Source organism: Mus caroli, chromosome X, assembly GCF_900094665.2.
Source record: "Mus caroli chromosome X, CAROLI_EIJ_v1.1, whole genome shotgun sequence".
Lineage (NCBI taxonomy): Eukaryota > Metazoa > Chordata > Mammalia > Rodentia > Muridae > Mus > Mus caroli.
The window spans coordinates 155,292,580-155,319,406 of record NC_034589.1 but is presented as its reverse complement, the minus strand read 5'-3'; positions in this window follow the sequence as shown (position 1 = coordinate 155,319,406).

The following is a 26,827-nucleotide window of genomic DNA, read 5'->3' as shown; positions in this document are numbered from 1 at the left end:
TAGTCTATCATTTTTGGAGCACACACTACCCTGATATACGATGGGGAAGGTTGGGTAAGAGATGAATGAATGAGTTAAGTACCAACCATTCTTTATTACCATTCCGTAAATATTCATGTAAGAAAACTAAACAGCAACAAAAGACACTATCTTTAATTAGATGCCATGTGTATACAGAATAGATTTGGTTTCCAAATTCAATGCCCCTTATATCCTTTTATGGTGCAGACAACCTTTTCATAGTGTAAAGACCTGTATTCCACTGGGAATGTGACATGACAGGTGTTCTTTAGTGCTTAGTGCAGCTAAAAGCAAGAGTATGTGTTTGATGTTAGTTTGTGAATTTTGTTTCATTCTGTAGTGGTAATCGCAGTTCCGTCTTTGTCTAGAGAAACTCCACATTCATGTATAATAAATGTTTGAATGTTTGAATCAGTGTGAGTAAATACTCACTGTGTCCTGGAAAATAATTGAAAGCACTTGTGCTGTTGAAGGTTAGCCAGTGGTACCATCCTTTGGTATGAAGAATAACTTGACTATAATTAAAACTTTCATTTGACTAGCAAAAGTAAAGAACTGCTGTAATTAAACTACTGATGTCAGATGCTCTGGGGAGTAAGTCCGAAAATGTTCTCAATAATTAGACAGGTACAAAACTTAATGGGCATGAACTCTTTTCATTGTTGAAATCTCATTTGCAAGGAAGTTAATGTTCTGAAAGTGGCTGCCAGTGGCAAATATTATTTCTTGGTCATGGTTGTCACCTGTGTATATCTTTGCAGATATCTGTTCACCATGTGTATGCTTGGTACCCATGGAGTCCAAAAGAAGGCATACATCCCCTGGGACTGGAGTTACAGGCTGTTGAGAACTCCCATTTGGGTGCTAGGACAAAATATGTACTATGCATATATTATGAGTCAGAAGTCTGATTTCTTGTACTGATTGCAAATGTGAGACTATAGGTAATCTTGGACCTTCCATGACCTTTCTAGACCAGAATTTCTAAATCTAGCCAGTTAGATAATTGAGTTATTAAACTTATTTGAGTATCTCAATAGAAAAGTTTAGAGTTTTTATTGTAATAATGAAAATAATGCTCCTTAATAAGACTTCTTTAGAACAGAAGTCATTGGTTATGACAAACAGTGGGTTTGTATTTTATTTATGTATTCTTGTGTGTCTGTATGTGTGTGTGTGTGTGAGAGAGAGAGAGAGAGAGACAGAGACAGAGAGACAGAGAGACAAAGAGACAGAGAGAAAGAGAGACTATTTATGTGTATACAGGTACATATGGAGTCCAGAGGCAGAGATCTGGTATCCTCTTCAATTTTTCTCCACATTATGTTTGAAACAAGGTCTTTCATTGAATTAGGAGCTTGCTGGTGGGCAAGGCTGGTTAGCTATCAACTGCCAGGGATCCTCTTATGTCTCCCTCTGCAGCGCTAGAATTGCAGTCACCCATCCTTTTGTCCAGCTTTCTAAAAATACACATGCTCCAGATCAAACTCATGTCCTCATATTTGCACATCAATCTGTTTACCAGCAGAGGGATTTCCATATATATATATATATATATATATATATATATATATATATATATATCACTTTTCACTTCCAAGTGTATGTATATATGATCTAAATACATGTGTACAACTCCTTTATCACACATGCAGAAATAGCACTTTAATATAAAGAAGAATAAAAAACATTGAAAATACAAAAATTGTGTTATTCTATTCTATCTAATTAGGATGTATATATTCTAGTTGATTTCTTTCTGAGTCTTGGTTAAACTAAGGTGTTGTGGTTAGGAGAGCATTCATCCGTTTAAATGACACTGTTGCCAAGACACCTTGAAGACTGAATGTGGCTTCCCAGTCCTCTCCCTGTCTTTCTTTTTCCATTTGCCAGTTTTAATATTTGTACTTTCTCTTTACAGACCCCACTCCTCAGTTTTTTATCTCCCCTTCATTACATTAAATAAACAATGAGCTTTAAAAAGAACATTCCTCATGGCAGATATCTTGAGAGAGCTCGTATTTATTTTAAACTGAGTTCTTGCCAGACCGCCCAAGTAGATACCCTTAATTCTTTATTAGTCATCGACATATTTCACCTTGATAACTACACTGGCATATAAATGGTAGAGGCAAGCAGCAATTAATCCTCTGACAGCTCCTTAGGACAACTCACAATAATGGAAACAGTTTTGTATCTGGTTGCAGAACAATCATGAACAGCTTTCTTTTGATGTTTGTCTTTTACAAATGGCAAAATCCTACATTGCTATTTGCATGCTGACGATACTAAATTACTATGTTTAGTGCCGACTTGCTGGGTTGTTAAAAATGAGGTTGCCACTTACGTTTCCATTAGTCAAAGAGATTTCTGTTGTTGTTGTTTGAGAATAGGCAAAGGTTATTGTCTTTAATGTCATTTAAAATTAGATTTGATTGCTTTTTAACGCAGTGATGCAATGGTCAACTACATTAAAGAACAACACATATGTTCAAACCAATGTTTGAACACAGAAAAATCAGCCATTTGAGTTTTCCCATTAGTAACTTAGGTTGACAGAGATCTGAGTGTGCCTAAGACAACTTTAATTCAATATGCTTGGCTAATTAGTACCAATCAAAACTAAGGGTTCTGATATTTTTAATAACTGATTGGTAAGTCAAATAATGAAAGGACACTGTAGTAATGTTAAGGTGCCATATAGGTCTTCACTGGTAAAAACAATAAAGTACATTGTAGATTGGGTGTATTGTATTAAATGGAAAAATGTACTCAGAACCAGTTTCATAAGAAAACTTCAGGTTGTTTTCTCTTTGAAAATGTGGCCCGAGTGTTTAATGGGATTGCTGTAAGTATACTTAGTGACAGGGAGATCTCTAAGGTCTGCCCTGCCCAGGACAGCAGACATCGTGGACTTTTACAAGTTTTCTCCAAGCCTCTGAATAAAATGTTTCAACAACAACAACAACAACACAACAACAAAAACAAAAAAGAAAAAGAAAAAGAAAGAAAGAAAGAAAGAAAAAAAGAAAGAAAGAAAGAAAGAAAGAAAGAAAGAAAGAAAGAAAGAAAGAAAGAAAGAAAGGAAACGATATTCACTTTTTCATTCCAGAAAAATGGTTGTTGCCTTCTAATTACACAAAGGTATTTGCGAGACAATAGATGCATAACACAAAACTTGTAGATATGTGGAAACCACAACAGTGAACTAACATGAAACCAAATAAGCTCAGTTTGTTGCATGACACAATTTCTAACAGAGCATTTTGCTTGAGTGGGATAAAGAAAAATCTGAGGAGAAACTTCCAACCCAAACCAACCAACTGAAGAATGAAAACCCCAATGATCAAAAGCCTAAACACTGTGTAGCAGGAAAGTTTGGAGAACAGAACAGAAAGTTTCAAAACATGTTCTCTGAACTGTCAGAGTGTGTTCTTTACAGATTAGCTCAGATTCTCTTTATGAAAACAGAGGTGGGGGGCGGGGTCCAGTATTTGACCATTGAACCCTTGAAGTCTGCCTGGTAGGAAACAGACACCTAGCTTTGACTCTAGTCAGAATAAGAAACAATAAAGTTGATTTTTGGATACCTACTCTATCAAAATAAGCAGATTTTGGAAGTCCCATTAAAAAGGCTTAAGGCAGCAGTTCTCATTATTTACATTACAATTCATAACAGTAGCCAAATTACAGTTATGAAGTAGCAACAAAAATAATTTTATGGTTGGGGGGCACCAAAACCAAAGGGCTGCAGTGTTAGAAAGATTGGGAAGCACTGGTTTCAGATCTCTTTTTGCCCACAGGACAATTTATAAGAATTCATTCCCTTTTTCCATCTTGTGGACCCCAGGGATAGAATGGTTTGGTGGCAAGTGCCTTCACTCACTACATCTTGCCAGCCCAAATCTTTCTCTGTTTTGAAATGTAGAAATATTTGTTTTTTTTTTATATGTATGTGTCTTGCCTACATATGAACCATATGTGCGCAAATAAACAAACAAGAAAATAACAAGTATCTTATTTCTTTTCCTTTTGAATAAATGTCTAGAATTGGTATTGCTGTATTACAGAATGGCTGAATGTGTAAACTCTGAAGACACCGCCTGTTTGCTCTATATCCTCCCTAGTACTTCATGTTGTCAGGCCTTTTCATTTCAGGTCTTCTGTCAGACCAATCAGGGAGCAGAATAGCGTTGTTGTGCCTTAGCTTGCTTTTCCCTGGTAGCTATTAGTGACAACCAGGTTCGCTGCCCCCCTTCATTTCTAGATATTCCTTTGTAAACTATTGGTTGAGGTCCTTTTTTGTCTCCGTTATATAAAATTGTATATTATTTTATCACAGATAAGTGACACTCGAGACAGCATATACATGATCTCAAAGTTTTTATTCAATATGGTTTTAGAAATGTTTTAGCTGGATCCCTGTGTCAGGGTCCTATATGACTGCAGTTAAGAAGTCATCTGAGACTATATTATAATTAGGAAGTTGGAAGTCAGTCCTCTTCTAAGGACTAGCCCATGCCGGCCCCAAACTCATCATCTTTCTGCCTCAGCCTTCCAAGAACTGAAATATTAGGTATTATTTCATGATTACTTCATATGCCACCATGCCTAGAAAGCAACCCTAAGTCCTCTTTAAAGGATATCCACATTGGATTACTTGAAGTCAAGTAATTTTGGACATTAATTACATTCACAGAATTTCTTCACCCTTGCTATAAGATGTATCATTATGAAAACATTACCTAATCATGACATAACACCAGGATACTGAGATCTTGGACATAATTTTAGTTACTTTTCTCAGTGCTGTGATAGAAGGTAAAAGGTTTGCTTTTTGTTTTTGTTTTTGTTTTTCCCCCCTCCCTTATGGTTTGAGGGTAAACAGAAAAAGTATAGTTCCAGTTGACTGGCCACATTGGACGCACAGTCAAGAAGCAGAGACGAGTGCTAATGGTTAGGCTAGTTTTCTCCTTCTTATTCACCCCAGGACCCTAGTGCAAGGAAAGAGATTTCCTTTCCCTCTTCAATTAAGCCGCTCTTGACACGCCCTCCCAGGCATACCCAGAGCTGTGTCTACTAGGTGATTCCAATTCCGTTCAAGTTACAGAAAGGTTAGCAATCATAGGCACCATTTTGGGATTTGGGCTACTACACTTTGTGCAAATAAAGAATCAAACTAGAATAATGTTAGTCTTAGCTCTCACATTTTCTGACAATATAAGTGAGCTCACTTTTGCAGTGCCTCCAAAACTGGATTATCAAGTCATTTTATCATTATTCTAGCAATCTATCTCTGGCACCTTAAACAGGGCTATACTTGTAAAAGGTCTAGCATTACCGAGTGGCAAATAGATATCAGTTATAGCTACTGGATTTCCATCTGCATGTATATAGGCATTTCTGCACAATAGAAAATAATATAAAACATCTCCAGATGTTAAAAAAGAGGCCAGAACAGAGTGAGAAATTAGAATGTAAATAACTCTAGGGCTTTCTTTCTTTTCCACACTGTTGATGATTAAGAACAAGTTAATTCACTAAATAGTGCTTTAACACAAGATGCGATCCTGTCTGTGAACACACCTTCAGTAAGCATTAGTTGAATTAGTCTGGACAGGAGTCCTTGAGTAATTGAGTCACTCAATTATTTGATTCTCTTCCTCTTAAAGGCAATTTATTTCTTTAGCCAAATGATTCTTCCTTTAATATTACTCACAAAATTGTTTTACCACGACAAACATTCTGTTTGCCCAAGTGGCCCGTCCCTTGTTCCCCACTGTCAGATAAGGTCTGTTAATACAAAACCCATAGAGAAAGTTGACATGTAAGAACACCTGGCAATGAGAAATACAAATATAAAATCCAGGACCTGCAGTTGCTGCACTTAAAGAGTTTGTATCTACTTAGTTTTGAGGTGAAAGCTTGTCATAGCTCTTCTAAGAAGGGGAGAAGAAACAAGAAGGAACCCAAACAAGAAACCTCCTTCCTCACCAAAATTAAAAAAAAAATCACTTTAAATTTGTTCATGTCCTTGGAAAATGAAAGAAAGAAACAATTCCAGAAGGCTGGCTGCAGACTTCCCGATATGCAGAGAATGCATAGCTCCAAGTTGTCCTTGTTCTCAAAACAATGGGGCTGACAGAAGTGCTGGTACAGAGCAGGATCTGTCTTCTGTCTATTGTTATCTTATTCCCCTAGAAGGGCTTCTTGCCTGGGGTTGGGTAGAGCGCCTGACTGCTCAGAGAGCCTGTTTCGAGTGACTGGTGTGGTTGTGACTGTGGGTGGTGTCTGAGGAGGCTGGGAAAGGAAAATTCCTAGGAGCAGGGGCTGTACTCCAGTTCTGGTGACTAAGTCTCCCCAGAATTCCTGAAAAGGGATTTTGGGGAAGTTTCTGTCATAGTGTTTCCAAAAGATCCGTATTCTAAGACTTTATGTGGAAGGACATTGGATGGGGAGGAGGCAGAGAGAGAGGGAAGGAGAGAGAGATCAATGAAGCAAGCTAATGGCATGAACAGATTCTGAGTTTTGAGTTTCTGAGTTTTTCCATCATATACAGTATTAGCAAACTGACCAAAACGATGTCCAGATCTTACTAAATTTTATTTGAAAATTTTAAGTTCTTAGATGTCAGTGACAAGCAAGAGACTCTAAGGTAGTGGATCACATTTTACCTTACCTCGTAATCCCTGTAAATAATATTTCCATGTTTCCATTCCTTATCATAGATAATGATAGAAAGTAGTATGATGGAGGAATTATCCAGAAACTACCAAACATCTAAATGTTCAACACTGGAGCCAGGGGGAGGGAGGGGAGGTCTGGGTGGATTTTACATGGGCTCATTATGTATCTATTTTTAATTGTTTAGCCATTCCTTTATATGTATTTATTTTCTTACACAACGAAAGATGGAAAGGTCATAGGTTGCCTTCATTCATTCAAAACACACTGATGAAGCATGGACTATGACAGTATGAAAGACATACAAGTGAATTACAGAGTGGCCCTGACCTTATTGAGAGGTTATTCCAAAGCCCATAAATCGTAGAGTATATAGCAGTTCAGAGCTGTACTGATAGCTGTAGCTCTCTTTTATGTTTCAGAAAAAAAAAAAAAAAAAAAACTAGTTCAAAATACTGGGTAGGCTGACTAACTCTGGAAAAGACTAAGACTACAATTCCTTCTGTTTGGTCCATCCACAAATGTGATTAAGTCACTTTCTAGTTCACGAAAAGTCAAACCAAGGGCTTCTGTGAAGAGCAGGTGAGTTCTCTGCCTGGATTATTTCTGTGTCTGCTGGGCAAGAGAACAAACAACCCAACTGTTCTCAGGAAGGCAGCATCGAGAGAAGCTAGTCAGATGCAGTTTGCCTCTCTGAACCCAATATTTGGTTTTACCTACGTACTTCCTGCACCGTGCTCTGCTCAGCCAGTGTTAGGCTGCTGCTTTCCCCCCTTTCATTTGATTCATTTGTTTCTAACCATCAGTGACAAAACAGAATTTAAAAAATGCCTTACTATCTAATGCTCAGCATTACAGCCAAGGTATATCTTTAAAAGTGCAGGATGTCAGTAGATTTATCAGAAATAGAGAGACAGTGGACACAAGTAAAGTTTCATTATATATACTGCAAATTATGCTCAGATCTGGGAACTGATATCCTGTGTTACCAACTTTTCTTACATTTGATGACTACTATTTTATCTTAAAGAATACTTCTCTCCCTCCACTTCCTAAATACTAGTTGTTGCGTGTGTGTGTGTGTCTGTGTGTGTCTCTGTAAACAATGTTACATATTAATCCTCAGACACCATCCATCTTCTAAGAAATATTTCTATCTATCTATCTATCTATCTATCTATCTATCTATCTATCTATCTATCTATCTATTTATCATCTATCTATCTATCTATCTATCTATTTGCTTGCTTGAGTGTTTATGGGAGTGTATACATGCTTGCCAAACTATTTATAAAGAGGTCAGAGGATAACTTTCAGGAAGCAGGTTCTGGAGATCCAACTCAGATTGTCAGCCTTGGTGGCAGGTGCCTTTACTATCCAAGTTATCTTAACAGCATCCACCTCTTTTATTAGTAAGATATTATCTCTCGGCTTCCTGGAACTTGACAGTTATGCTATGATGACTCTCTACTGAGTACAACAGATTTGTCTCTACCTCTCCAGGACTGGGATTACAACCACAAACCACTACACATGGTCTTATTTGTTTGTGGGGACATAGAACTTGTCCTTGTGTTTGCAAGGTCCACCAATTGACCTGTCTTCCCAACTCCATCTCTAGCATTTATCGTTTTGTTTAGTTTATGTGAGCAAAAAAGTTTATGCTATCAGATGCACTCCAAATAATTTCTATATTAGAATAATTATATAAAGTTTAATTTGTAGAAAAATGAAAATCACTGTCCATGAAGGCATAGGAAAATGAATGGAGAAATTTAGAAACACTTGTTTCTTTTCAGCACTAGTAGTAGAAGTTGGGGTTACCTTATAATATTACAGAGAATTCTGATGTCTTATACAAGATGCTGAGGGGTTTTCTGCCAGGAGGCACGGGACTTCAAGAATTCCTGAAGTGGTTTTATGCTGTTAGCTCATTGCTCATGGTGTTGTTTGTGCCACAGTGCCAGGTTCAAGAGGGCATGTTCACTAGATTTTGTAGAACTGGGCTATCCAAAAATGATGATTTTGTTAAGGTTCCTGAAGTCCATCATGTCCACTTTCAACAATGACTGGCTCATCAACTCCATTTCTTGCATTATGGTTCAAACTGAACCAAAGATCATGTCTGCTGGCCAAACCTCCAGGCAGAACACCAAAGAGTTGCTCAGCTCTTGTCAGGAAAACAATTAGGAAGTGAATCTTTGACAGCAGAAGTGGCGTGTGTGCTAGGCAGCCTCTCCAGAGAGGAAGCCTGCATATGTTTGTCCTTCTTAGTCTCAGACATTATGGAAACCCAAAGAACCCACCACAGGCGCTCTGTCCAGCTTGCCTTTGAAGGAAAAACCAATGTAAAACATCCGTACCAGCTGTGGTACATTCCACATCCAAAAGCCCGATGCAAATTTAGTTTTCTCTTTCTTTGTTTTTGTTGTTGTTAACCCAGGTTAACCCAAACTGGCCTGAAACTCACTATATAGCCAAGGATGGCCTTGAACTCCTGATCTTCTTGATTCCATCTCCCAAGTGCTGGGATAACAGGTATGTACCATGGTTTTTTGCTTGGTTTTTGATTTTTGAATACTAGAGCTACTTACGTTGTTTGCCCATGAGTAGAATCCTTAAAACCTCTCTGAATACCTTACAGAGATGCTTATTTTAGCCAAGGCTATATCATCCTTTTGGCTATGAGAGACCCTGAAATATTGGGAAAATTATTTTAAATAAAACCCCACATTATTTAAATGTTCCCATGAAAGGTGTAATAAACTGTGCTTCTTGATTCTATTTGAAGACATGTCAGACAGCAGGGGCTCTCTTGACAAAAGCAGCCAGGAAGTGACTACTCCCCCAGAGACAGCATTTTTTAAATTGTGCTTTTCTGCCCTATAAAGGTTAGAAAGGAAGTGAAACCTTCCCAGCTCTTGGATGCTGTTCTGGTGGATGTAGTTGTTATTTTATTCCAGACAAAGCAAAAGTACCTGCCCATGCATCCCTGCTAAAGATTTGCTAAGAAAGGCCTAAGCAGGTAAGAAAGGTACCTGTTGGAATTTTTTGCCTAGGAAATGAAAACAGAAAAGCAACCCTGAACTTGGCAATCAATAGCAGCAACGTGGTTCTGTGATCACAGGCTTGGCCAGCCCACTCTATTCTAGAAGCCTGAACCGGTCCGGTCCTCAGAGCCGACTCAGCCATTTCTCAACTACAGTGGGAGGGCTCTGAGGCCATGCGGTTGATTCCTCTTCCTGACTAGACCAGCAGCAGCAGAGGTGGTGACAAGCTAGACAGAAATACATGCAAATGAAAACCAAGGACTCTAGAGAGCAAGACAACCAGGCCTAGACCAACAACAGTTCAAATGTCACCAATTTAAATCAGTTTACTTTAGCTCTTTAAAGGAATGCATACACTTCCATTTGCAGGGCTTTTTGTATGCACACTGCAAGTGATTTGTTTTTGAAAAGATAAACTAGAATGATTGAAAATATGTCCCCTATGGTCTGGGGATATATATAACTCAGTTGTTAGAGTGATGGCCTGGCATGTACAAAGCTCGGGGTCTCCGTATTATTATGTCACATGCCTGCAGTCTTTGCTGGAGAGGTGTGAGCAGGAGGATTAGAAGTTCAAGGTCATTCTTGACTGCATACTGAGTTTGAGGACAGCCTGGGATACATGAGACCCTGTCCTTAAAACAAAAAGTATAAACCAGGCATGGCACCCCACACTTTTAATCCTAGCACTCGGAGGCAGAGACAGGTGAATCTCTGTGAGTTCGAGTCCAACCCAGTTTATATAGCAAGTTTCAGTTCAGCCAGGACCATACAGTGAGATCCTGTCCCCCCAAATTTAAACATCTTTAAAGTAGTGAAGGGATGGAAGAGTGTGAGCTGTTTAAAGTTAGAAAAAAAGAGTAGCCCCAAAGCACTTTAAACGGCTCACACTCCTCCATCCCTTCACTACTTTAAAGATGTTTACATTTCATCCAAGTCTAAGTATTGTGGGATAGTTTTATTCCCCTTTGTGTCCAGATGACTGCAGGTGACCATGCTAATTCTGAATCCATGCATCATTTGTTTAGGATAAAGTTAGATTTGAATTCTCACACGCCCTGGTTCCATGCTACCACTGATACAACCAGGATGAAATAGAGTCAGTAACAAGTGTTTATTTTGAGGGCCTTTCTTCTGTTTTCTGTCCTGTGAATCGGAGAATGTGTTGAGAAAATTGTCCCTTTTACCGATGGTGGCCAGGCAGCTAAAGCCCTCTTCCTTCCTGCTAATCGTTTGCATGTCTATGGTCTTTCACAACTAAACATGTCAAAGAACCTCCCCAAATGTGAGAATTAATTCAATTAAGTTGTCCTTCTGCTGCCTGGGATGAACATGACTTCATTTCACTCATTTAAAGACTGAAACATGAAGGCCCAAAATCTGTAACTGTATTTTTTTCTCTCTCTGAATTATTTGTATACCACGATAGAAAATTTCAGATTTCCTTCTCCCTTGTGCTTGGCAAGAACTCTCTGTATAGGCATTGATGTTTCTCACTTCCTTCAGACCTTAGCAGTAGTATTTTGATCACCTAATTAAACCTGTATTGTAAAACTGATCAAATGTAGGGGGCCACGGAGCTAGATGGCTCATCAGATACAATACTTGTGTGAGGAGAACTCATGTAAAACTAGACGTGTTAGTGGATGTATGTTATCCCCAAGCAACTATGGCAAGCGAAGTGGGCAGCGAAGACAGGAGAGTCACAGAAATTTCTGGAGTCATCATATGCAGCAAAGAGCAAGTAGACCTCTATCAAACAAAGGAGAAGGGAGAATCAGCCCCCAAACCATGCCATACCCCCAATGTAAACAAGGTCAGGAACACTGGCATATAGAACAATAGATGCTGTATTAGAAAGGGAAACATTTTGCCCTGATGTACCACGTCCTTGTGACCAGAGAAATACATTTTGATACTCAGTCTGTCAGCCTACGAACTCTGAGATACGCAGAGGAACTCTGAGATAGCAGAAGAAAAACTCTCACCAGGCTCAGATCACCCGGAGATTTGAATGGTTTCTTGCATTGTCTTCTGATTGTGCATCCTCCTTTAGATGGTGGGAATTAGGCCGTCTTTCCTCCTTCATAAGCAGTCCTCATAGCACTCCTTCAGAAAGTCATTGCTCACTGTTTATTTCTTTTGATTGACTTTTACCCCTCTTGCCTGGGAAGAGATACTGCACTGTCTAAAACCAACTAGCCAACAACAGCAGACAAACAAACAAAACCCTACGTTTGTTTGTTTGTTTGTTTGTTTATGTGTCTCCGTGTGTGCTTGTGTGTGTGTTGGGGCGGGGGTGTGTCCATGTATGGAGGTTAGAGGAAAATTTGAAGAAGTTGTTTTTTTCTCCCCTTTCTACCATGTAGCTTTCAGGGATAGAACTCTGGTCAAGAGGTTTAATGATAAGGTCCTTCGTCCACTGAGACATTTTTAATGGTCCTGTACTGACCTTGCATGTAACGATGTAGGTAGTATAACTTGTTTTATATTTTACTGAAACATGGCTTTGATCAGCTACAAACCTGACCATACACACATGAGGATATCCTTTTTCAAGGACCTTATTCTCTCTCTCTCTCTCTCTCTCTCTCTCTCTCTTCCCTTGTTTTATTTTGTTTTTGAGACAAAGTCCCTTGTAGCCTAAGCTGACCTCCAACTTGCTATGTTACCAAGAATTTCTTTGAATTTCAAGTATTGGGATAGCAGGCCAGCTTCACTTCTCCAGTGAGTATGAAGTGTCCATTCTCTTCAAAAGGGAACATCAAGTTCACTTGGCTGGATGGATAAGGCTTTAGGCCTGACCAATGACTATTAGAAGAGTTACAGTAGCCTTCCTTGATAGGTGCTCTGTGGAGGCCCATTAGGGAAAGCTATTTCTCTGGCTTAGGTAGAGACTTAGCATGCCAAGGTAGCAGAAACATAAAAGAATTAATCCAGTTGAACATATCAATAATGTACCTCACGAAGGTGGGGCTATCCCAGGAAGGTATAAGCCATGCTAAAGAGATAGGAGGAACAATTAACCCTTTAAAGAGATAACATACTTTTCCTTCCCTGAATCCCCATCCTGCATATAGCCATTACAAGATACTATAATGTTCTATTGGGTCTGCTCCAATTTCCCCCTTTCTTTTCTTCTATTTCTCACTATTAGATGCTGGACGAAGCCTATGTATACTTTTTTTTTTCTGGTACTATGGGGCTTCTTCACTCTTTCTCTGAAGCCCCACCTCTTTTTTGTCATGCAGTTAGTTATCCCCCAAATGGCCAACTCTCGTGACTAACTCAAATGTCATGTCTTTCTCTCTCTTAAGCTCCCACATATGAGTAAATAAACTTCTCTTTAAAATTCACCCTCTGTGGTCAATGAATATCATTTTTTGAATTCCTAAGATAAAACCTGAAAGCCACTGGCTTGGGATGGCTTCAAGATTGATCACGTTTCCAGGACAGTTGCTCTCTGAGAAAAATTCTTATTCTCTAAGACACCCAATATTCCAGTATCAGAGGGGTGTGTGTTGGGAGGCATGATGGCCTTGTTAACCCCCTTTAATGTCTGGATTTCCATATTGCTTGCCAATAGTCTTTTTCAAATTTTTTTCATCCCTATTCTTAGAGTTATCTTGTCAATAAGTTATTTTTAACCTTGTTGAAAAGAATCTATTAGTTTTCAGTACACGGATTGTACTTTGGGTCTCATATGTGGAGAGTGTAAACTTGCTTTGGGTATCACAACACCTTCATCTAATGACTTCTTTTTAGAAGTGACTTTGTTTAAATGATGACAGCCTCAGGACCTTCCCTTCATAGGAAAAAAAAAAAAAAACCTCAAGGAATTCACCTCCAAAATGTAATGACTGCTTCAATTCACTGGGTTGGCAAATATTGAATGCAAGTCCCTGTAACTGTAGTTAGTAGACTCATTTGTGAAATTATAACTGTATTGTTTTGTTGTATTTTTGTTTTGATTTATTTTTCATGAAAGGACTATCAAGACCTTTATCTTGGGTCTAAAACTTGATCTTTTCAAAAAACAGTGGAGTTATGTTATGGATGTACCTCAGTTGATAATCCAAAACACCAGGTACTATACAACCCAGGCACGGTAATGTGCTTGTACTTGAGAGATGGAGGCAGGAAGATCAGAAGTTCAAGGCCACCCTTGATTACATACAAAGTACAAGGCCAGGCTGAGCTACAGGAGACTGAGTCTCAAAACAAAGTCAGTGGTGGTGTGAGGGGTTCCCACACACCAGTTCCTGGCATTTTTATCTCACAGATCTCTGACTTTGGGGGTAAGGTCTAGGTACAAGTTTAGGGACACAGTTGGAACCGTGCCCAAATATACCCAAAATACATAGATACCCTTGGCTTCTAGTAACCCTTGTTAACTTTGGGCCAATCATTCTGACTGGCTTCCATTTTCTCATTTGTAAAATGACATAATTGGGTTAGGTTCTTTCCAGGCCTCTCCTGGTCCTTTCTCTTTCCAAAGGTCTCTAATGAAAAGGCCAGCTGTGTCACTGTGGCTCCCGGCCCAACACCCTAGAGACGCTCTTCCCATGCTTGTCATGCACACAGAGCTGCAAACCTGACTCCCTGCCTCATTTTTAAAGAAGAACAAATGGATAGGGAGAAGTGAAACGCACGTTGTTTCAGTTCTGACTTCGTGAGGTTTGAATTTAAACGTGTTTTCATATGAAACAGTGAGTGGGTAGAAGTAGCCTACAAAAAGAAAGCCCCAGGTTGGATGAGCAATGGGCACCCCCTTTCTGTTGGCAACTCTTTCTGAACAAAACAAAAATGCTGCTCAAAGCTCAGCTGTCAAAAAAAGAAAAACTAAGGAAAAGGAGGAAAGGTGGGGTGGAGGGGGGGCTTGGAGAGGTGTAGCTCAGTTGGTAGAATGCTTACCAGGCATGTACAAGGCCTGGTGGTGTCTCAACACAGGCAAGAACATCAGAAGTTCAAAGTCACTAAGAGCAATATGTGACCCTATGTCAAAGAGAGAGGTGGGACAGTGGACAGACAGAGAGAGAAAGAGAGCGGAAGGAAGGTGGTAGCATATGAGTTAGTGCATGTAGGCCCTTGGCCAACTCTCCTAATGCTAGTGTTGCTACATCTACATCTATCAGTTTAATAGGGTGTATGTGGCTACTAAATCCTTGGAAGCAGAGATTGGCTCCAAGTCTTAAAGACTTTCCCAAGCAGGGCTGGGGCTGGGGGTGGGGTGTAGCTCAGTGGTAGGGTGCTTTGCATGTGCAAGATCCTAGCTTTGATCCCCAACACTCAAAGCCTTGCAAAGCCAGCTAGTTGTAGCAGTAAAACAGCATTTAGGAAGGAGCCTCATAGGCCGGCTGAATTGGAAGGCAAGACAGCATGGGGCCAGGAGTTAGCATGGTACACCACTGTTGCTTCATATGGCTCCCTCCAAGGTCAAGGGAGTCTGAGCATGTTGCCTACATATCACGTGCTTGCAATTGTCACATTCATGTGAGCCCTGACTAGCAGATGCCATTCCAGGCAAGTGATCATTCGGATGATTTTTCAGAAGGTTTTTTATTTCTTTAAAAGAAAGACAAAAATCCATCAGGGAACCAGGGAAGTCAGAAATATAGCTCGGGGGTGTAAAGAGAAGACCCAGAGACCTGCCAAGGACTTAGGAGGAGGGGCTGATGAGGGAAACATATGACTCTAGTACACTGGAATTTTTCCTTTTTTGGCCATTCCTGAATTTCCACAGTTGTAACCATTTGACTCAAGTATTCTGATTTTTTTCTTACATTATATAAAAATGAAGAATCTACAAGAGTCAACATCCTGTAGGCCTGTAGCTTTTGTAGCTTTTCTCTCTCCCTCTCCTTCCTTCCTTTCTTTCTTTCAAGAAATTCTCACTTATCTACCGTGAATATTATCATACTTTCCTTGGATTTAGGAGAGACAGAAGAAAAAAATCCATTTATATATTGGACCCATGCTTAAGAGTATTTCTCAGAGAATGGTAAGTAAGGAAAGAGACTCTTCCACCTCTAGAAATACTGAAGTCATCAGGAAAGGAGCTAAAGAAACTGCAGCGTATACACTTTAGTGAAAGCACTCAGGGGAAGACAGACCTCATGAAGAAAGTGCTGGAGATGGGGAGATGAATGGAATACAGCTAGGGAAACAGAAAAGAAATACAAATCGAAAGTAATATGGGCTTTTCTTTTGCCTTTGGAACAGTTTGGAAACCATTTTTAAAAATTCAATGGTTCTCAGGTGAAATTTTAGAGACAGAGAAGGCTGATTCCCCTGTCACAGACCAAGCTATGCCAAGTCTTAGAGATACACAGTGACCTTGATTAAAATCCAGAGTCTTCGTCTCCATGGAGGCTTTCTATTGAGGGTACATAGAAAGACATGTATATATATATATATATATATATATATATATACACATATATGAATGTATATTTGATAAAGATCTTACAGAAAATAAAAATAGCACAGGATCTAGAGAAAACATGGTATTATGAAATGTTGTGTAGCTTATGATTTTTGCTTTTTAGAGACATGGTCTTAGCCCAGACTTGACCTTTGTTCCTCACTCTCCTGAGTGGACTGCCATGCCTGGCTTGTAGGTTATGGTTCTAAACATCATTTTGTCTAGTCTTCTTCCTTTTTACTGATGGACTACCCAAGAGTGGAAGGAATGCACTGAGCAGCCTCAAATCCTTCAGCTAGCTTAGTGGTCCAGCAGAAACAAGGATCAACTCTCAGAACTAAAGATTAGTGCTCTGTCTCTGGGCATGCCCACACTTGGAAATGAAGTGTGGCAGCTGGATGTTGACGGCTATCATTGCTTCCCTTTGCAGTCATGTTTTTATGATTCTCTGATAAATGAAAAATGAATTGTCCATCAGCAGTTCTTCCTGGCATCTAGCAGCAGTCATGGTAACTAAATTTTAGAAAGGGTTCCCTCGTCAGCTGGCAATGTAAAGAGTTGTGTAGAGTTGACTCAGCCAACTGTGCAGTCAGTAAGCATCCTCTCTGCCCTCAGTGCTCTTTAGGGTGGTGACTAATTCAGGAAGAAAGGCATCCATTTTCAACACAAACAGATGAGGCACCTGGGAGTCTGGTTAAAATGCAGGTTCTCATCCATGATGTCTGAGTGGGGATGGAAATTCTGAATTTTTTTTTTTTAGTTTCCTGGTCGACCCTTGAAATGTAGAGTGCATCTGCTCAGCCCTTCTTAGTACAACCAAGAAAGAAATTCCACTGTGTCAAAGCTTGCCTTTTCTTTCATTTCCCCATTACCTTCTTTCCCTTATGTGGAAGAATTCAGCAAAAGAAAGAAAGAAAAGAAAAGAAAAGAAAAGAAAAGAAAAGAAAAGAAAAGAAAAGAAAAGAAAAGAAAAGAAAAGAAAAGAAAAGAAACTGTTATGAAACCAAACCTGAATTACAATGTTAGGCACATAATTATCTGGGCCAAAGCAGATGTCTCAGACAGGGGTTACTCTAGCCAAGCCCTGAGCTGGAATGATCAGTTTCCTAGATTATAGACCACATGGAATATGCTGGAGTAAAGATGGGCACCAGTGTCTGAAACCTGGGAAGGTGAGAAGTGAAGTGGACAAGGGTGACTTATCACTGCACAAAGAGTTTGAAAGCTTTTTCTCTCCCCACCAGATTGCAAACAGAGACTCTTGCTTGCTAATCTTAGCTGCAAGGGTGACTCAGCCCATGTCTGCAAATGAAAGGCTTCGTCCTTGGCTGTGAAATAAAAATAGGAACTAGTGTGTGCCATATCAGGACTTTTCCTGGGTAAGGGACAGCCACGGCCCCCTTAGCCATCCTAAGAGCAGGAGTTGTTGTGAATGAGAGGTTAGAGAATCCATTTGCAGAAAGTGGACCCACACCTTGCAAGCATTCCTTCTACTGCTCTTTGCATTCTGCACACTTGGTAGCTTGACTCAAGTCAGCTGGCAAAAGCTTTGTTTGCCATGGGGCTTTGTCCTGGGGACTCAGAGCACAGCTCAGGAGGGAAAAATAAGTCCTCATATGGTGCTATGACTGATCTTTGGGTCACTGGATGCCCCACACCTTTTAGCAAACTCAGTTTTGTCTTAGAGGAAAGCGTCAACAACAACAAGAAGAAAAACCTTATCTCTGAATGCATGAAGACCTTATAGTCCCCCTAACTCTTGGGGTGGTCAAACCAGTGCTCTCAAGACAAGGGCCTGGAGCTATAAGTAACTTCATTGCAATTTGAGCCTTTGTACCATGGGTGGGGATTCAGTCTGACCAGTTGGGAAATAGAGTCTTTGGCGCTCAAAGTATTCTTTCTACAGTAAAGACCTTTCACAAAATACCTGTTCACCTTGGCACAGTTGTATTCTCCTTGCTATGCTCAGAAAGTACATACGGAATGTCCTAAACCTCCCATCAATGACCCAGAAGGTTGGTTTTTTTTTTTTTTTTTTTTTTTTTTTCACCCTGGAAATTTCTACTGGTTTCTTTTGTTCAAAGCTGAACCAGAGAAGTGGCAAACAGAGGTGGGAGGAACTCTTTAATCAGTTGCTAGAAACTTTCTCACAACTCAAAGATGCCATGAGAGGCCAACAAAGATTAGTTCCCTCGGCTCATATCAGCTCTGGCCTGATAATAGCTCTCCAGCCTTGGGGAAGGGGAAGTGGGAGGCAAGTATTCCTGTCTCTGCCAAATCCCAGCCCTCTGCTGTAGCGTATGAAGGAGAAGCTTCCCACGAATCTAGTGCTTCTGGTACCTTGCATATGACTTTAGCAGGATTAAGAGCTAGGTAGTGCCAGGGAAACTGACCCAAGATTTTTGTGATCATTGCATGACAAATACCACTGAAAATAAAGTCAGGACAAACAACATTTAAAACAATTTTTTATTATTATTTTTCATTCCAATGGTCCCTTTCTTTGCTACTTTAGATGTAGCTAAAACATCCAAGCATTTTAAATTGCCACTTTGGGTATTTTTTTCCATTGTATGTGCTTATGTGACTTTATGTGGTATATGGGCACATCTAAGCATGCCTGTTTGGAAGCCAAAGGAAGTTTTATCCTCTGAGACAGGGCCCCTCACCAAACCTGGAGCCAGAATGACAACCATCAAGCCCCATTCTCCTGCTCCCACTGTGCTGGGATTCTACCCAATGGGTGGTTAAGCCTGACTTTTTAAAAGGAGGTGCTAGAGATTCAAATTCAGATTCTCATGCTTGCACAGCAACCACTCTGAGCCATTTCCAAGCCCCCAACATTGGCACTTGCAAAAGTCCATGCTTCCAGGTGCATTACAAGCAGATACCCTTCTGGGATCATCTGTGGCTCTCTAGAATGAGCTACTTCCTAGACAGAGGAGTAGCAGAGAATGGCACAGGAAACAAAATCATTTTTTTACTCTGCAGAAAAGTTGCCAAGACAGTATAGTGGATTTCCATACACTCTCCCAAGCTTTTATCAAGGGTCTGCCTTTACATCTCCACTGTGTGTTTTCCAAAACTAACATCGATACAGTATTCTGAACTCTAGAATTTATTCTAATTTCACCATCATTTTTCCCATTAATGTGTTTTCAGGAACCAGTCCAAGGCACTATATTGCATTGAGGAGTGTGCTTTATCCTACCTCTACTGGAGCTAAGCTAACTGATGTCTTAGACAGATTTTTTGTGGAGAAGAGGGGACTCCTAAGTCCTCCCCACACTCCCTGAAGATATATAGAAGTTAAAGTTGCCTGGAGAAAAAGACATCTTCTACCTCAGGTAGAAAATAATTTCATTTGTTGCTTATTATTTCTTTTCTGGTTTTGAGCAAGGAGCTATGGGGGAAGTTGGGCAGTTTGGCTTCTACTCAGGCACAGTGCAGTCTCAGTAAAAGAACATGGGATACACTAGGAAGAAAGGCATCTTTGAAAACAATGTATACCGAGAGCAGATGACTGTCAATGTGAGAAAAATGCCAATGTTGATCTGTAGGATTCTAGGTACTGTTCATCAAGAATGTTCTTCAGTTCTGCTTTCCACATTCAAATATGCACTTCAGTAGAAAGGCTTGAAATGAATCCAGATTCCAGTTAAAGGGCTCACTAGATGAAAAAAGAGAAGATAATGAGACTATGGGAGGTTTGTCCCCATGGCTGAACTTTAGAGGTAAGAGGTATGGGAGGTGCTCTATAGTTCATGGCTGAGGAGAAGCCAGTCTGAATTCAGTAGCTGAGTGGACCTAAAGCCTTCTGAGCCTCTAACTTCTTCCATCTGTAGAAGGCAATATTATCTTCTGCCCCGCCTAGCTTGAGAAGCACAACTTTAAAAAGCAAATGATTTAGAATACATTGCCTGTCACAGCAATAGTTGATAAAGAGTAACCATGGTTCTTATTGCTTTGTGTAGCACAAGTGAGTGCTTTTTTGCATTTGAATTTCTTACAGTATGGGAGTAAAGAATAGGACACACCTCACATTACTGGAAAAAAATATGGAATGTTGCCTTGCGGTAGACAGAATACTGGCTTCATGATTTAGGACATATCCATGTGCTAAACTCCAGAACCTATGACCTTGATTATGTTACATGCTACATTAGTTATTTTTCTCATTGCTGTGATTAAAAAAATTCTAAAGAGTTTCCTTTGGCTCACATGTTAGGAGAGACAGTCTCTTGTGGAAGGGAAGATGCTGTGGCAGAGATACGAGGCAGCTAGTCACATTGGGTCAAGAATCAGCAAGATGGATGAATGCTAGTGTTTAGCTCACTTTCTACTTTTTATTCAGTCCAGGACCATAGCCCATGGGATGATGCTGCCAACATCCGGAGTTGTTATTGTCTCCAGTTAAATCTGAAAATGCCCTCGCATAGATGCCCAGAGGTATGTTTTCTAGGTGTGTCCAAATCAAGTAGACATTGAAGATTAGCCATCTCAGACTTACACTTGGAACTTAAGTTACGGATGAATTGCAGTGTGTTATGTAGATAGTCTCAGAATAAGACAGCTATCCAAGGGGATTTGCATGAATCCAATGACATTGAAAGAGTCCTTGAAAGTGGATCCAGAAGATGTGACTATGGAAAGAAGATGCAGAAGTCTGGTAGCACTAGAAAGGATTATCCTCACCTTGCTGGCTGGGGAAGACTCGAAGGTTGAAGCTGGACGCGGCAAGGCAGGAGATACTCACCATGAGCCTGCAGAAGGAATGCACTCCTTAGGATAGTTTGCTTTTAGCCCACTCAGATTCTTGCCTGGCTTCTGATTTACAGAATTACAAGATAGACAGTGTATGTTGCGAGCCATCAAGATGGATCAGTAGTTAAAAAATGTTTGTTGAACAAGCCTGGTAGCATGAGCTGGATCCCTGGTGCTGTTCGTGGAAGGAGAGAATGTACCTCTGAAAGTTGTCCTTGGACACATCCACCCTAGCCCAAGCCAGAACACTCTCTCTCTCTCTCTCTCTCTCTGTGTGTGTGTGTGTGTGTGTGTGTCTTTGTCTCTCTCTTTCTCTGTCTCTCTGTCTCTGTCTCTCCCTCTCTTTCATGAAACAAATGAAACAAGCAAGACAAAGCTGAGTTGCTTTAAGCCAATTGGCATGTGGTGATTTATTAGTGCAGAAATAGAAAAACGAATACAATTGCTTATGACAATTCTGAAACAATGATATGCTCTTGGATATAAGATGAAATCTTTCTAAACCACAGCTTTTCAGGAGCCCTCTTGGGTCCTCTTCTTAGATATGCATAATCATAGACAGAGGAGTCCTGTTTCTCTGATTTGTTTTGCCTGGTTTATGTGTGCCCATCTCAGGCAGCTGTTTACAGAGCTCAATTTACACTTTCCATTATATTTGTGGAGATTTATATACAAAACACTAGGCTAGCCGCTTCTGTGTCAGGCAGGTTGCACCAGGGCTAAATGAAAAGGGAAATTCCAACCCAACTGCAAAATGGTGTTGATAGAGCCCAATTCAAAATATTTAGAAGAGAAGGAAAGGGCCTTATTTCCCTGGGATGCTGAGGCTTTCCTGACAATAACAGGGATGTTGTAGCTTTTTTGGAATATGAAACTTGAAGCAAATGGCATAAGAAAAGGAATGAAAAATCCCAATTCTTAAGTAAACATCTGTAAAAAGATTTGGAACCTAGGAGAAGGAAGTTCTGAGACCTATTAAAGGGAAGGAAGGCTTTATTTACCAGCCCTGGATTGTGCTTCCTGTTGTGAAGTTCAAGGCTGTTTCATAACAGCTCAGTGGGGGAAGGGGACTGCAGTAATGAGGAAGCCGCTCTTGATTCCTCCATATTGCACAGCTAATGATTGTCTGAGTAGTGCAGTCTGTGTGGGACATGAACTCTTGCAGCCAATGATAAAGCTTGCTCTTTTAATTGCAAGGACATCTTTAAGTGTAAAATTGTTGACTGTGAGCACCATCCTTTATCTGCATGCAGGTTTTTTGACTTTGTGGAGATTAAAACAGCACAAAGGGCCAAGCACTCATCCTAGACCCCCGCCCCCCCCCTGGCTATTAGAATTCCACAAACTTGTATTAGTGGTGGCTCCACAACCAGAAGCTAGAAAAGCCAATGGTATTCCCTTCCCAAAATGAATGAGGTTCATGTCTTTCTCGTCAAAGAACTTTGCCACAAATGCCATGAAAAGTGTTTTTGAGACAGATTTCCACAGGAGGTGAGCCAGGAAATTGAGAAGGAATGTTTTCAGTTTGATGGGAGGCTTGATAACCCACTTGTGCCCTTTTGAGAATGGATGGTGGGAGGCTGGCCTGACATGGATACTAGAAGTCACTTTTAGGCTACTTCTTTGGAGCAATGTTCCAAAAAAAAAATGCAGATTTTGACAGCAAAAGTCTCCTTCAGGTTAATGAACAGAGGTGGTGAAGGGACTCTAGCCAGTCTGAGCATGGCAAACATGGCTCTGGCAGACATTACCCTTCTCCCTCATTCTCTCTGCCTTGTTTTTTTTTTTTTTTTTTTTTTTTTTTTTTTTTTTTTTAAAAAAAAAAACAACTGAAAACCAGTAGATTACATTCCCAAAGCTAGCCGCTAAGGCCTATTCCCTTATTTGGCCACTTCCTTCTCCTGAGGCTGACTACCAAGGTCCAGCTACCAAAGTATTAAAGCCCAGCAATGACAAGCTCCCTTTGGCTCACCTAATTAGCATGTCCAATTAGAATCAAACACCTCATCTTAACTTGGAGGTTCCCCTTTTAGCTTTATGAACTGTCATTTGCCTATGGACCATGTCTGTCTGTTCTCTATCTAAAGGCAGTCCTTTGGCCTGTCACCCTACAATTTATCGGTTGTGCTTCTCCCTTGTTCCTGTCCCTTATCCCTTTTCCCCTATCTCTTATCTTTGTCCCTAATCCCCTTCCTCTGTCCCTCTGAAGCAAAAAAAAAAAAAAAAAGTCTCTTTTTTGCTGAGAACTTGGCCTTGGGGCCCTGAGCTGATACCAATTCTTTCAAGCCAGGCTCTCTGACCAAGCTCCATGTTCAAGTTCACACTGGCCTGTCTCCTGACTGTATGACCTTCAATGTGTTAATTAATAGCTTTGTGTTTCTGCTTCCTTGTTATAAATGGAGCAAGCAGTAATAATTCGTATTGTTCTTTGAAGAATTAAGAGAGGCAATAAATGAACCTTGCAAATTGCACCTGGCAACATAAAATGTTTCATTAATGTTTGATTAAATAGAATGCATGCCAATTCATGGTAGAGGAGTAAGAACTCAAATAAGCAGCCTAGAATGGAAGGCAAAGCTCAGAAGCCCAGGAACAACTCTCAACTACAAGTATGGTATCATTTGCACCTGACATTCAAGACCCTTCTGTCTCTACCAAGTTTTATCAGCATCTGTCTTTATGAGATTCCTTTCAGAGACTTCTTTGCCAGTATCTTTGGTCTTCAGGAATTTTTATCTCCTTCCCTACAATTGTGTTTAATTTTCATTTAAAATCTACTCCAGAAACACAGCAAAGCTTAACCAACATACTCAACTTTGAACTTGGAAAGTGGAGACTTGAGCCTCAGATGGTGGCACACACACACATCTCTAATCATAGCACTCTGGCGGGGGAGACAGAAAGATCAGGAGTTCAAGATCATCTTTAGATATACTGCAAGATCAAGGCCAGATAAGACTACAGGAGACCCTTTCTCAAAAGAGAAAGAGAAAACACAAACAACAACAACAGAAAACATAGTTCAGCTCCCAGATTTTCATGCCCTTGTATCATATAACTACAGTGGTCAATAACCATTATGTCATGTCAAATATTAGGGTACCATTTTCTTGCTGCAAATGTCTGTGTTCTTGCTGCTTCTGTACTCTTTGTCCAGTCATCACTTACTTTCGGATGTTTGGTTACATTTCTTTCTATCAGATCCTAAGTATTCTGGGGTAGGGATTACAGCATGTGTGTGTGTGTGTGTGTGTGTGTGTGTGTGTGTGTGTGTCTGTGTGTGTGTCTGTGTGTGTGTGTGTGTGTTACCAAAATCTCTGTAATAGTGTAGAAGAAAACTAGAGAGACTAGTAGGAACAGCTTTTTAACACAAGCTCATTTTTTTATTTCAGTCATAAAAAATCTTATTAATATTCTCAAGAATATCTCTGAAGTTTAAATTGCAAGGCTGTCTCTACTGAGAATATATTCAGACTTTTGCATGGATTCAATAGTCAGGCTATAAGGGTGTATGCACTGTGGCTATCACAACAATCTGAAGTATGGCCAATCACTGTGAGAACTACTGGTTGGACTCTTCTCCCACGCTTCTGTTCTATCTCAATGCTGTGTCCTTAGTATCCAGCCCACTGAACACATTGGAAGTGAAAGCACTGGCCTACTATTTTTTTTTCTTGATGGGACGCAGTGTACAGGGAAGTACAAAAAGGCAAAAAGAGAACAGACCTGTTTTGTTCCCTTTCATCTCAGGTTTGGTGGGTTGCAGAGACTGCAGCACACTTTGGACCAGGTCAGTAAGTCACACAGTATTTCTTCCTTCATGGTATGCCTGTATGTTCAGCTACCAAACTCCTTTTGCAGGAAAGTAAGGAGAGTCCAAATTGCTCAACTTTGAGCATCAAAGGTGGAAAGGATAAAGAAGGCAAAAATCCTACCCTGTTGAGATGACTTGCAAGGCCCAGCCAGTGGCTATATGGTGGCAAGTCTACTTGGGTCTTTATTGCTTCTGAATGAAGTTCATGTTGAAGGCTTAGGAAATCCATTTCTTGAAGGGAAGTCCACCTTATTGCCTCACTTAGGTGCATATCATCTTGGTTTTCTACAGTCTAGATTAAACCCAGGGGCTTAATCTCAGATGTGATCTCACGGTACAATTCAACTGTCCTCTTGTTTGCTCATTCGTAGTGTTGTGCCTTCATCACAGTCCCAACAATGGTGAAATAGTATTCTGTAGTTCTTCACATTCGCAGTAAAAAAAAAAAAAAAAACAAACAAACAACATGGCCAGGCCTTCTAGAAATACCTATCTTCCACCATTCTATCCACTGAGTCAGGTCCTAATTTCTGCATCAGGAAAGAAGTAATGGTTCTTCCCATAACTTCAGAGAGGAGGTTGGACCAGATAACACGCCCCTTCCATTTCCAACATGCTATGCAGACGCCTTTCTGCCGGGCTTGGGTCTGCTTGCTTTGCCATTGCCTAGACACGGAAAGCTTGCTTAGTTTTCTCAAAAAAACCTGACACTCTGGTATGTCTCTGGCCAGGGATGACAATTTTCACACATACTTTCATTTCTCCTGAGACTCACTGGGTGTGTCAGGAAATCATTCTTTGCATGCTTTCCAAAATTATAAGGTTTCGGGTAGATTCCGAAATTATAAGCCCTATTTGAATAGAATTAAAACATTCCTTCTGATGCCTGAAACAATTCTTCAGTCTCCAACAGACATCTTCAAGATTGAATCCAATTCCCATTCAGTAAATCCTAGCTATTTTTAATTCAGAAGAACATTGGTCTAAGAAATAGAGACAGCTTCTTGTAGGAAATATATTCAGAATTTCCCCATAAACACCAACTCCCATGACAACCAAACAAATAGAGAAAAGGAAGGAGAAACTCACTATCTTAGAGCCACCCGCACAGCATAACACTTTCTGCTAAACAGATCTTGTTTAAATTCTTATTTTTATGACTAAAATAAAGAATTACTGTGTATTTAAAAGCTGTTTCTACTAGTCTGTCTAGTTTTCCTCTAAACTGATACAGAGATAGATTTTGGTATTACACACACACACACGTGCACACATGCACGAGCATACTAGGTATGGGGCTGCACACCTATAATCCTAGAATTTAAGAGGTGGAGGCAAGAGGATTGAGAGTTTGAGGGCACCCTAAGCTATAGAGTGACATGTAGCCTGGGCTGCATGAGTTCTGGGCCACACTCAGAGAAGAAGAAGGAGAAGGGGGAGGAGGAAGAGGAGGAGGAGGAGGAGGAGGAAGAGGGGGAAGAGGAGGAGGAGGAAGAGGGGGAGAGGATGAGGAGGAGGAAGAGGAAGATGAAGATGAGGAGGGGAGGAGAAAGAGGAGGAGGAGGAAGAGGAGGAAGAAGAAGAGAAATTTAAAACATAAAGAGACAAGAACAAACCAATCCAATGCATAAATATCAACTTCATAATTTTTTATTTAACTGGTCTATGTATCTAAAAATTCATGTTGACTATTTCCAGTGTCTTCCAGTATTCTTCATCCTTCTCTCTCAATGAATGGCTTAAGTCTCATAAAATAGAGGCTTACTATGACATACTGTCTTCTGTTTCATTCACCTCACTTAAGCCTTCATGTTGGGATGTGGGGTGACAAATACCACAAGCAGAACCCCTTTTCCCATTACATTTCTCATTTTTATGTGACCTTCCTTTCTCCCCATGTGCTTCTCCCTGCAACATTTTAAAAGCTGGAGCTAGGGGGACACATTTTTTTTTCTCCATGAATTACTACAGAATCAGCTTCTGACAGATAAACAGCTAGAGTGACTCTCAACCAATCCTTGGATAGTTCCCTTTTTCATTAGGAGTGGCTTTGAATGCCCAGGGGCTACC